A 10,902-nucleotide genomic window follows, 5' to 3' on the forward strand; every position below is an offset into this window, starting at 1 on the left:
AAACCTGAGAAATCCGACCGTTTTCATCATATGTTACTGAATCGACTTACAGCAAGATCGCCACATTTTCCGCTCTTCTCTCTGAAACGGATGCATTTATCGTCTGCAAAGCTATGTCGCGTGCTGCGGTATGCGGAGACGCTAAAAGAACCATAGTAGAACACAGATGAAGCTTCTAAGTTGATGTATTAGCCAGTAAGAAGTGGTACAAACCAAGTTTTAATTATCGATTATTGACTTTTTAGCCGGCTTTGGTGCCTTGGACATAAGCTAGGACCTTAAGATTTTGCATGAAAGGATCACTAGCAGCCGCGTTCCACGGGAGAGTATGATATGTGTTCATATGTAGCAAAAACCTTGGAAATCCGTCGGTTTTCGTCATTTGTTATCGAATAGACTTAAAGCCAGATCGTCACATTTGCCGCTCTTCTCGCTAAACGGTTACATTTATCGTCTGCAGAGCTATGTCGCGTGCTGCGGTATGCGGAGACACTGAAAGCACCATAGTACAACTTAGAAGAAGCTTCTAACCTGATGTAATAGCCAGTAAGAAACAGTACAATTCCAGTTTTAGTTATCGATTAATGACTTTTTACCCTTCCTTGGTGCCTTGGACATAAGATAGGACCTTAAGATATTGCATGAAACGAGGACTATCAGTTGCATTGCACGGGAGAATGTGAAAAGTGTTCATATGTAGTAAAAACCTGAGAAATCCGTCCGTTTTCGCCATTTGTTACAGAATCGACTTAAAGCCAGATCGTCACATTGGCCGCACTTCTCTCTGAAACGGCTACATTTATCGTCTGCAAAGCTGTGTCGCGTGACTCGGTATGCGGAGACACTAAAAGCACCATAGTAAAACACGGAAGAAGCTTCTAAGTTGAAGTAATAGCCAGTAAGAAGCAGTACAATTCAAATTTTAGTTACCGATTATTGACTTTTTACCCTTCGTTGGTGCCCTGGACATGTGCTAGAGCCTTAAGATTTTGCATGACAGTAGGACTAGCAGCCGCGTTTGACGGGAGAATGTGAAAAGTGTTCATATGTAGTAAAATCCTGAGAAATCCGTCCGTTTTCATCATTTCTTATCAAATCGACTTAAAGCCAGGTCTTCATATTGGTCGCTCTTCTCTCTGAAACGGTCACATTTATCGTCTGCAAAGCTATGTCGCGTGCTGCGGTATGCAATGACACTAACAGCACCATAGTAGAACACTGATGAAAGTTCTAACTTGATGTAATAGCCAGTATGAAGTAGTACAATAACGTTTTGGTTATCGACTATTGACTTTTTAGCTGGCTTTTGGGTCTTGGACATGAGCTAGAAACTTAAGACTTTGCATCAAAGGAGGACCAGCAACTGCGTTACACGGGAGAATGTGATAAGTGTTCATATGTAGTAAAAACCCGAGAAATCCGTTCGTTTTCGTCATTTCTTATCAAATCGACTTAAAGCCAGATCGTCATATTGTTCGCTATTCTCTCTGAAACGGTTACATTTATCGTCTGCAAAGCTATGTCGCGTGCTGCGGTACGCGGAGACACTAACAGCACTATAGTAGAACACAGATGAAACTTCCAAGTTGATGTAATAGCCAGTACGAAGTAGTACAATAACGTTTTAGATATCGATCATTGACTTTTTAGCTGGCTTTGGGGCCTTGGACATGCGATAGGACCTTAAGATTTTGCATCAAAGGAGAACTAGCAGCTGCGTTGCACTGGAGAAAGTAAAAAGTGTTCATATGTATTAAGAAACTGAGTAATCCGTCCGTTTTGGTCATTTCTTATCAAATCGACTTAAAGTGAGATCGTCACATTGGTCGCTCTTCTCTCTGAAACGGTTACATTTATCGTCTGCAAAGCTATGTCTTGTGCTGCGGTTTGCGGAGACACTAACAGCACCATAGCAGAACACTGATGAAACTTCTAAGTTGATGTAATAGCCAGTAAGAAGTAGTACAATAACGTTTTATATATCGATTATTGACTTTTTATTTGGCTTTGTGGCCTTGGACATGACCTAGGACCATCAGATATTGCATCAAAAAAGGACTAGCAGCTGCGTTGCACGGGAGAATGTGAAGATTGTTCATATGTAGTAAAAACCTCAGAAATCCGTCCGTTTTCGTCATTTCCTATCAAATCGACTTAAAGCCAGATCGTCACATTGGTTGCTCCTCTCTGAAACGGTTACATTTATCGTCTGCAAAGCTATGTCGCGTGCTGCGGTATGCGGAGACACTAACAGCACCATAGTAGAAAACAGATGAAGCTTCTAAGTTGATGTAATAGCCAGTAAGAAGTAGTACAATAACGTTATAGATAACGATTATTGACTTTTAAGCTGGCTTTGGGGTCTTAGACATGAGCCAGGACCTTAAGATTTTGCATCAAAGGAGAACTAGCAGCTGCGTTGCACGGGAGAATGAGAAAAGTGTACATATGTAGTAAAATCCTGGAAATTCGTCCGTTTTCGTCATTTCTTATCAAATCGACTTAAAGCCAGATCGTCACATTGGTCGCTCTTCTCTCTGAAACGGTTACATTTATCGTCTGCAAAGCTGTGTCGCGTGCTACGGTATGAAGAGACACTAACAGCACCATAGTAGAACACAGATGAAACTTCTAAGTTGATGTAATAGCCAGTAAGAAGTAGTACAATAAAGTTTTAGATATCGATTATTGACTTTTTAGCTGGCTTTGGGGCATTTGACATGAGCTAGGACCTTAAGATTTTGCATCAAAGGAGAACTAGCAGCTGCGTTGCACTGGAGAAAGTAAAAATTGTTCATATGTATTAAGAAACTGAGAAATCCGTCCGTTTTTGTCATTTCTTATCAAATCGACTTAAAGTGAGATCGTCACATTGGTCGCTCTTCTCTCTGAAACGGTTACATTTATCGTCTGCAAAGCTATGTCGCGTGCTGCGGTATGCGGAGACACTAACAGCACCATACTAGAATACTGATGAAACTTCTAAGTTAATGTAACAGCCAGTAAGAAGTAGTGCAATAACGTTTTAGATATCGATTATTGACTTTTTAGCTGGCTTTGGGACCTTGGACATGAGCTCCGACCTTAAGACTTTGCATCAAAGGAGGACTAGCAGCTGCGTTGCACGGGAGAATGTGAAAAGTGTTCATATGTAGTAAAAACCTGAGAAATCCGTCCGTTTGCGTCGTTTCTTATCAAATCGACTTAAAGCCAGAACGTCAGATTGGCCGCTCTTCTCTCTGAAACGGTAACATTTATCGCCTACAAAGCTATGTCGCCCGCTGCGGTATGCCGAGACACTAACAGCACCATAGTAGAACACAGAAGAAGCTTCTAAGTTGTAGTAATTGCCAGTAAGAAGTAGTGCAATAACGTTTTAGATATCGATTATTGAATTTTTAGCTGGCTTTGGGGCCTTGGACATGAGCTAGGGCCTTAAGATTTTGCATCAAAGGAGGACTAGCAGCTGCGTTACACGGGAGAATGTGAAAAGTGTTCATATGTAGTAAAAACCTGAGAAATCCGTCAGTTTTCGTCATTTCATATAAATCGACTTAAAGCCAGATCGTCACATTGGTCGCTCTTCTCTCTGAAACTGTTACATTTATCATCTGCAAAGCTATGTCTCGTGCTGCGGTATGCGGAGACACTAACAGCACCATAGTAGAACACAGATGAAACTACTAAGTTGATGTAATAGCCAGTAAGAAGTAGTAAAATAACGTTTTAGATATCGATTATTGACTTTTTAGCTGGTTTTGGGGTCTTGGACATGAGCTAGGACCTTAAGATTTTGCATCAAAGGAGGACTAGATGCTCCGTTGCACGGGAGAATGTGCAAAGTGTTCATATGCAGTAAAAACCTGAGAAATCCGTCCGTTTTCGTAATTTCTTATCAAATCGACTCAAAGCCAGGACGTCACATTGGACGCTCTCCTCTCTGAAAAGGTTACATTTATCGTCTGCAAAGCTATGTCGCGTGCTGCGGTATGCGGAGACACTAACAGCACCATAGTAGAACACAGATGAAACTTCCAAGTTGATGTAATTGTCAGTAAGAAGTGGTACAATAACGTTTTAGATATCCATTATTGACTTTTTAGCTGGCTTTGGGGAATTGGACATGAGCTAGGACCTTAAGAATTTGCATCAAAGGAGGACTAGCAGCTGCGTTGCCCGGGAGAATGTGAAAAGTGTTCATATGTAGTAAAATCCTGAGAAATCCGTCAGTTTTCGTCATTTCTTATCAAATCGACTTAAAGCCAGAACGTCACATTGGCCGCTCTTCTCTCTGAAACGGTAACATTTATCGCCTACAAAGCTATGTCGCCCGCTGCGGTATGCCGAGACACTAACAGCACCATAGTAGAACACAGAAGAAGCTTCTAAGTTGTAGTAATTGCCAGTAAGAAGTAGTGCAATAACGTTTTAGATATCTATTACTGACTTTTTAGCTGGCTTTGGGGCCTTGGACATGAGCTAGGGTCTTAAGATTTTGCATCAAAGGAGGACTAGCAGCTGCGTTACACGGGAGAATGTGAAAAGTGTTCATATGTAGTAAAAACCTGAGAAATCCGTCAGTTTTCGTCATTTCTTATCAAATCGACTTAAAGCCAGATCGTCACATTGGTCGCTCTTCTCTCTGAAACTGTTACATTTATCATCTGCAAAGCTATGTCTCGTGCTGCGGTATGCGGAGACACTAACAGCACCATAGTAGAACACAGATGAAACTACTAAGTTGATGTAATAGCCAGTAAGAAGTAGTAAAATAACGTTTTAGATATCGATTATTGACTTTTTAGCTGGTTTTGGGGTCTTGGACATGAGCTAGGACCTTAAGATTTTGCATCAAAGGAGGACTAGGTGCTCCGTTGCACGGGAGAATGTGCAAAGTGTTCATATGCAGTAAAAACCTGAGAAATCCGTCCGTTTTCGTAATTTCTTATCAAATCGACTTAAAGCCAGGACGTCACATTGGACGCTCTCCTCTCTGAAAAGGTTACATTTATCGTCTGCAAAGCTATGTCGCGTGCTGCGGTATGCGGAGACACTAACAGCACCATAGTAGAACACAGATGAAACTTCCACGTTGATGTAATTGTCAGTAAGAAGTGGTACAATAACGTTTTAGATATCGATTATTGACTTTTTAGCTGGCTTTGGGGAATTGGACATGAGCTAGGACCTTAAGAATTTGCATCAAAGGAGGACTAGCAGCTGCGTTACACGGGAGAATGTGAAAAGTGTTCATATGTAGTAAAAACCTGAGAAATCCGTCAGTTTTCGTCATTTCTTATCAAATCGACTTAAAGCAAGATCGTCACATTGGTCGCTCTTCTCTCTGAAACGGTTACATTTATCATCTGCAAAGCTATGTCGCGTGCTGCGGTATGCGGAGACACTAACAGAACCATAGTAGAACACAGATGAAACTACTAAGTTGATGTAATAGCCAGTAAGAAGTAGTAAAATAACGTTTTAGATATCGATTATCGACTTTTTAGCTGGTTTTGGGGCCTTGGACATGAGCTAGGACCTTAAGATTTTGCATCAAAGGAGGACTAGATGCTCCGTTGCACGGGAGAATGTGCAAAGTGTTCATATGCAGTAAAAACCTGAGAAATCCGTCCGTTTTCGGAATTTCTTATCAAATCGACTTAAAGCCGGGACGTCACATTGGACGCTCTCCTCTCTGAAAAGGTTACATTTATCGTCTGCAAAGCTATGTCGCGTGCTGCGGTATGCGGAGACACTAACAGCACCATAGTAGAACACAGATGAAACTTCCAAGGTTGATGTAATTGTCAGTAAGAAGTGGTACAATAACGTATTAGATATCGATTATTGACTTTTTAGCTGGCTTTGGGGAATTGGACATGAGCTAGTACCTTAAGATTTTGCATCAAAGGAGGACTAGCAGCTGCGTTGCCCGGGAGAATGTGAAAAGTGTTCATATGTAGTAAAATCCTGAGAAATCCGTCAGTTTTCGTCATTTCTTATCAAATCGGCTAAAAGCCAGGTCATCATATTGGTCGCTCTTCTCTCTGAAAAGGTTACATTAATCGTCTGCAAAGCTATGTCGCGTGCTGCGATAGGCAGAGACACTAACAGCACCATAGTAGAACACTGATGAATCTTCTAAGTTGAAGTTATAGCCAGTAAATGTAGTACAATAACGTTTTAGATATCGATTATTGACTTTTTAGCTGGCATTGGGGTCTTGGACATGAGCTAGGACCTTAAGACTTTGCATCAAAGGAGGACTAACAGCTGCGTTGCACGGGAGAATGTGAAAAGTGTTCACGTGTAGTATAAACCTGAGAAATCCATCCGTTTTCGTCATTTCTGATCAAATCGACTCAAAGCCAGATCGTCACATTGGTCGCTCTTCTCTCTGCAACGGTTACATTTATCGTCTGCAAAACTATGTCGCGTGCTGCGGTATGCGGAGACACTAACAGCACCATAGTAGAACACTGATGAAAGTTCTAACTTGATGTAATAGTCAGTAAGAAGTAGTACAATAACGTTTTAGATATCGACTATTGACTTTTTATCTGGCTTTGGGGCCTTTGACATGAGCTAGGACCTTAAGATTTTGCATCAAAGGAGAACTAGCAGCTGCGTTGCACTGGAGAAAGTAAAAAGTGTTCATATGTATTAAGAAACTGAGAAATCCGTCCGTTTTCGTCATTTCTTATCAAATCGACTTAAAGTGAGATCGTCACATTGGTCGCTCTTCTCTCTCAAACGGTTACATTTATCGTCTGCAAAGCTATGTCGCGTGCTGCGGTATGCGGAGACACTAACAGCACCATAGTAGAATACTGATGAAACTTCTAAGTTAATGTAACAGCCAGTAAGAAGTAGTGCAATAACGTTTTAGATATCGTTTATTGAGTTTTTAGCTGGCTTTGGGGTCTTTGACATGAGCTAGGACCTTAAGACTTTGCATCAAAGGAAGACTAGCAGCTGCGTTGCACGGGAGAATGGTAAAAGTGTTCATATGTAGTAAAAACCTGAGAAATCCGTCCCCTTTCGTCATTTCTTATCAAATCGACTTAAAGCCAGATCGTCACATAGGTCGCTCTTCTCTCTGAAACGGTTACATTTGTCGTCTGCAAAGCTATGTCGCGTGCTGCGGTATGCGGAGACACTAACAGCACCATAGTAGAAAACAGATGAAACTTCTAAGTTGATGTAACAGCCAGTAAGAAGTAGTACAATAACGTTATAGATATCGATTATTGACTTTTTAGCTGGCTTTGGGTTATTGGACATGAGCTAGGACCTTAAGATTTTGCATCAAAGGGGAACTAGCAGCTGCGTGGCACGGGAGAATGTGAAAAGTGTTCATATGTAGTGAAAACCTGAGAAATCCGTCCATTTTCGTCATTTCTTATCAAATCGACTTAAAGCCAGATCGTCACATTGGTCGCTCTTCTCTCTGAAACGGTTACATTTATCGTCTGCAAAGCTATGTCGCGTGCTGCGGTATGCAGAGACACTAACAGCACGATAGTAGAACACTGATGAAACTTCTAAGTTGATGTAATAGCCAGTAAGAAGTAGTGCAATAACGTTTTGGATATCGATTATTGACTTTTAACTGGCTTTTGGCTCTCGGACATGAGCTAGGACCTTAACACTTTGAATCAAAGGAGGACTAGCAGCTGCGTTGCACGGGAGAATGTGAAAAGTGTTCATATGTAGTAAAAACCTGAGAAATCCGTTCGTTTTCGTCATTTCTTATCAAATCGACTTAAAGCCAGATCGTCACATTGGTCGCTCTTCTCTCTGAAACGGTTACATTTATCGTCTGCAAAGCTATGTCGCGTGCTTCGGTTTGCGGAGACACTAACAGCACCATAGTTGAACAATGATTAATCTTCTAAGTTGATGTAATAGCCAGTAAAAAGTAGTACAATAACGTTTTAGATATCGATTATTGACTTTTTAGCTGGCATTGGGGTCTTGGACATGAGCTAGGACCTTAAGACTTTTCATCAAAGGAGGACTAGCAGCTGCGTTGCACGGGCGAATGTGAAAAGAGTTCATATGTATTAAAAACCTGAGAAATCTGTCCGGTATCGCCAATTTTTATCGTATCGACTTAAAGCCAGATCGTCACATTGGCCTCTCTTCTCTCTGACACGGTTACATTTATCCTCTGCAAAATTATGTCCCGTGATGCGGTATCCGGAGAGACTAAAAGCATCATAGTAAAACACAAATGAACCTTCTAAGTTGATGTAATAACCAAGGAGAAGTAGTAAAACTCAAGTTTTAGCTATCGATTATTGACTTTTTAGGCTGCTTTGGCGAGTTGGACATGAGATGGGACCTTACGATTTTGCATGAAAATGTGGACCAGCAGCCGCGTTGCGCGGGAGAATGTGAAAAGTGTTCAAATATAGTAAAAACCTGAGAAATCCGTTCGTTTTCGTCATTTGTTACAGAATCGACTTAAATCCAGATCGTCAGATTGGCAGCTCTTCTCTCTGAAACGGTTACATTTTTCGTCTGCAAAGCTATGTCACGTTCTGCGGTATCCGGAGACACTAAAAGCACCATAGTAGAACACAGATGAATCTTCTAAGTTGATGCTATAGACAATAAGACGTAGTAAAACCCAAGTTTTAGTTATCGATTATTGACTTTTTTTGCCGGCTTTCGTGCCTTGGGCATTAGATTGGACCTTACGATTTTGCATGAAAGGAGGACTAGCAGCGGCGTTGCGCGGGATAATGTGAAAAGTGTTGATAGGTAGTAAAAACCTGAGAAATCTGTCCGGTATCGCCAATTTTTATCGTATCGACTTAAAGCCAGATCGTCACATTAACCTCTCTTCTCTCTGACACGGTAACATTTATCCTGTGTAAAACTATGTCGCGTGGTGCGGTATCCGGAGACACTAAAAGCATCTTAGTAAAACACAGATGAACCTTCTAAGTTGATGTAATAGCCAGTAAGAAGTAGTACTGTTCAAGTTTCGATTATTGACGTTTTACCATTCTTTGGTGCTTGGACATGAGCTAGGACCTTAAGATTTTGCATGAAGGGAAGTCTAGTGGCCGCGTTGCAGGGGAGAAAGTGACAAGTTTTCATATGTAGTAAAAATCTGAGAAATTCGTCCGTTTTCGACATTTGTTATCGAATCGACTTAAATCCAGATCGTCACACTGGCCTCTCTTCTCTCTGAAACGATTACATTTATCGTCTGCAAAGCTATGTCGTGTGCTGCGGTATGCGGAGATACTAAAAGCGCTATAGTAGAACACAGATGTAGCTTCTAAGTTGATGTAATAGCCAAAATGTAGTAATACAATTCAAGGAGGACTAGCAGCGGCGTTGCGCGGGATAATGTGAAAAGTGTTGATAGGTAGTAAAAACCTGAGAATCCGTCCGTTTTCGTCATTTGTTATCGAATCGACCTAAAGCCAGATCGTCACACTGGCCTCTCTTCTCTCTGAAACGATTACATTTATCGTCTGCAAAGCTATGTCGTGTGCTGCGGTATGCGGAGATACTAAAAGCGCTATAGTAGAACACAGATGTAGCTTCTAAGTTGATGTAATAGCCAAAATGTAGTAATACAATTCAAGTCTTAGTTGTCGATTATTGACTTTTTAGCCGGCTTTGGTGCCTTGGACATGAGCTATGACTTCACGATTTTACATGAAAAGAGGACTAGAAGCCGCGTTGCACGGGCGAATGTGAAAAGTGTTCATATGTAGTAAAACCTAAGAAATCCGTCCTTTTTCGTCATTTGTTATCGAATCGACTTAAAGCCAGATCGTCACATTATCCGATCTTCTCTCTGAAACGATTAAATTTATCGTCTGCAAAGCTATGTCGCGTGCTGTGGTATGCGGAGACACTAGAAGCACCATAGTAGAACACAGATGAACCTTCTAAGTTGATATAATAGCCAGTAAGAAGTAGTACAATTCAAGTTTTAGTTATCGATTATTGACTTTCTAGCCAGCGTTGGTGTCTTGGACATGAGCTAAGACTTTAGGATTTTGCATGAAAGGAGGACTAGCAACCACGTTGCACGGACGAGTGTGAAAAGTGTTCATATGTAGTAAAAACCTGAGAAATCCGTCCGTTTTCGTCATTTGTTATCGAATCGACTTAAAGCCAGATCGATACATTGGGCGCTCTTCTCTCTGAAACGGTTACATTTATCGTCTGCAAAGCAATGTCTCGCGTTTCGGTATCCGGAGATACTACTAGCACCATAGTGGAACACAGATGAAACTTATAAGTTGATGTAATAGCCAGTAAGAATTAGTATAATTCAGGTTTTAGTTTTCGATTATTGACTTTCTAGCAGGCTTTGGTGCCTTGGACATTTGGTAGGACCTTAGGATTTTGCATGAAAGGAGGACTAGCAGCCGCGGTCCTCGGACGAATGTGAAAAGTGTTCATATGTAGTAAGAAACTGAGAATCCGTCCGATTTCGTCATTTGTTATCGAATCGACTTAACACCAGATCGTCTTATTGGCCGCTCTTCTCTCTGAAACGGCTACATTTATCGTCTGCAAAGCTATGTCGCGTGCTGTGGTATGCGGCGACACTAAAATCACCATAGAAGAATACAGATGAAACTTCTAAGTTTACGTAATAGCCAGTAAGAAGTAGTAGAATTCAAGTTTTAGCTATCGATTATTGACTTTTTACCCTTCATTGGCGCTTGGACATGAGTTACGGCCTTAAGATATTTCATGAAGGGAAGGCTAGTGGCCACGATGCACGGGAGAATGTGAAAAGTGTTCATATGTAGTAAAAATCTGAGAAATTCGTCCGTTTTCGTCATTTGTTATCGAATCGACCTAAATTCAGATCGACACATTTGCCGCTCCGCTCTCTGGAACGATTACATTTATCGTCTG

The sequence above is a fragment of the Schistocerca gregaria genome, unplaced genomic scaffold (assembly GCF_023897955.1).
Source record: "Schistocerca gregaria isolate iqSchGreg1 unplaced genomic scaffold, iqSchGreg1.2 ptg000204l, whole genome shotgun sequence".
In the NCBI taxonomy this organism is placed as follows: domain Eukaryota; kingdom Metazoa; phylum Arthropoda; class Insecta; order Orthoptera; family Acrididae; genus Schistocerca; species Schistocerca gregaria.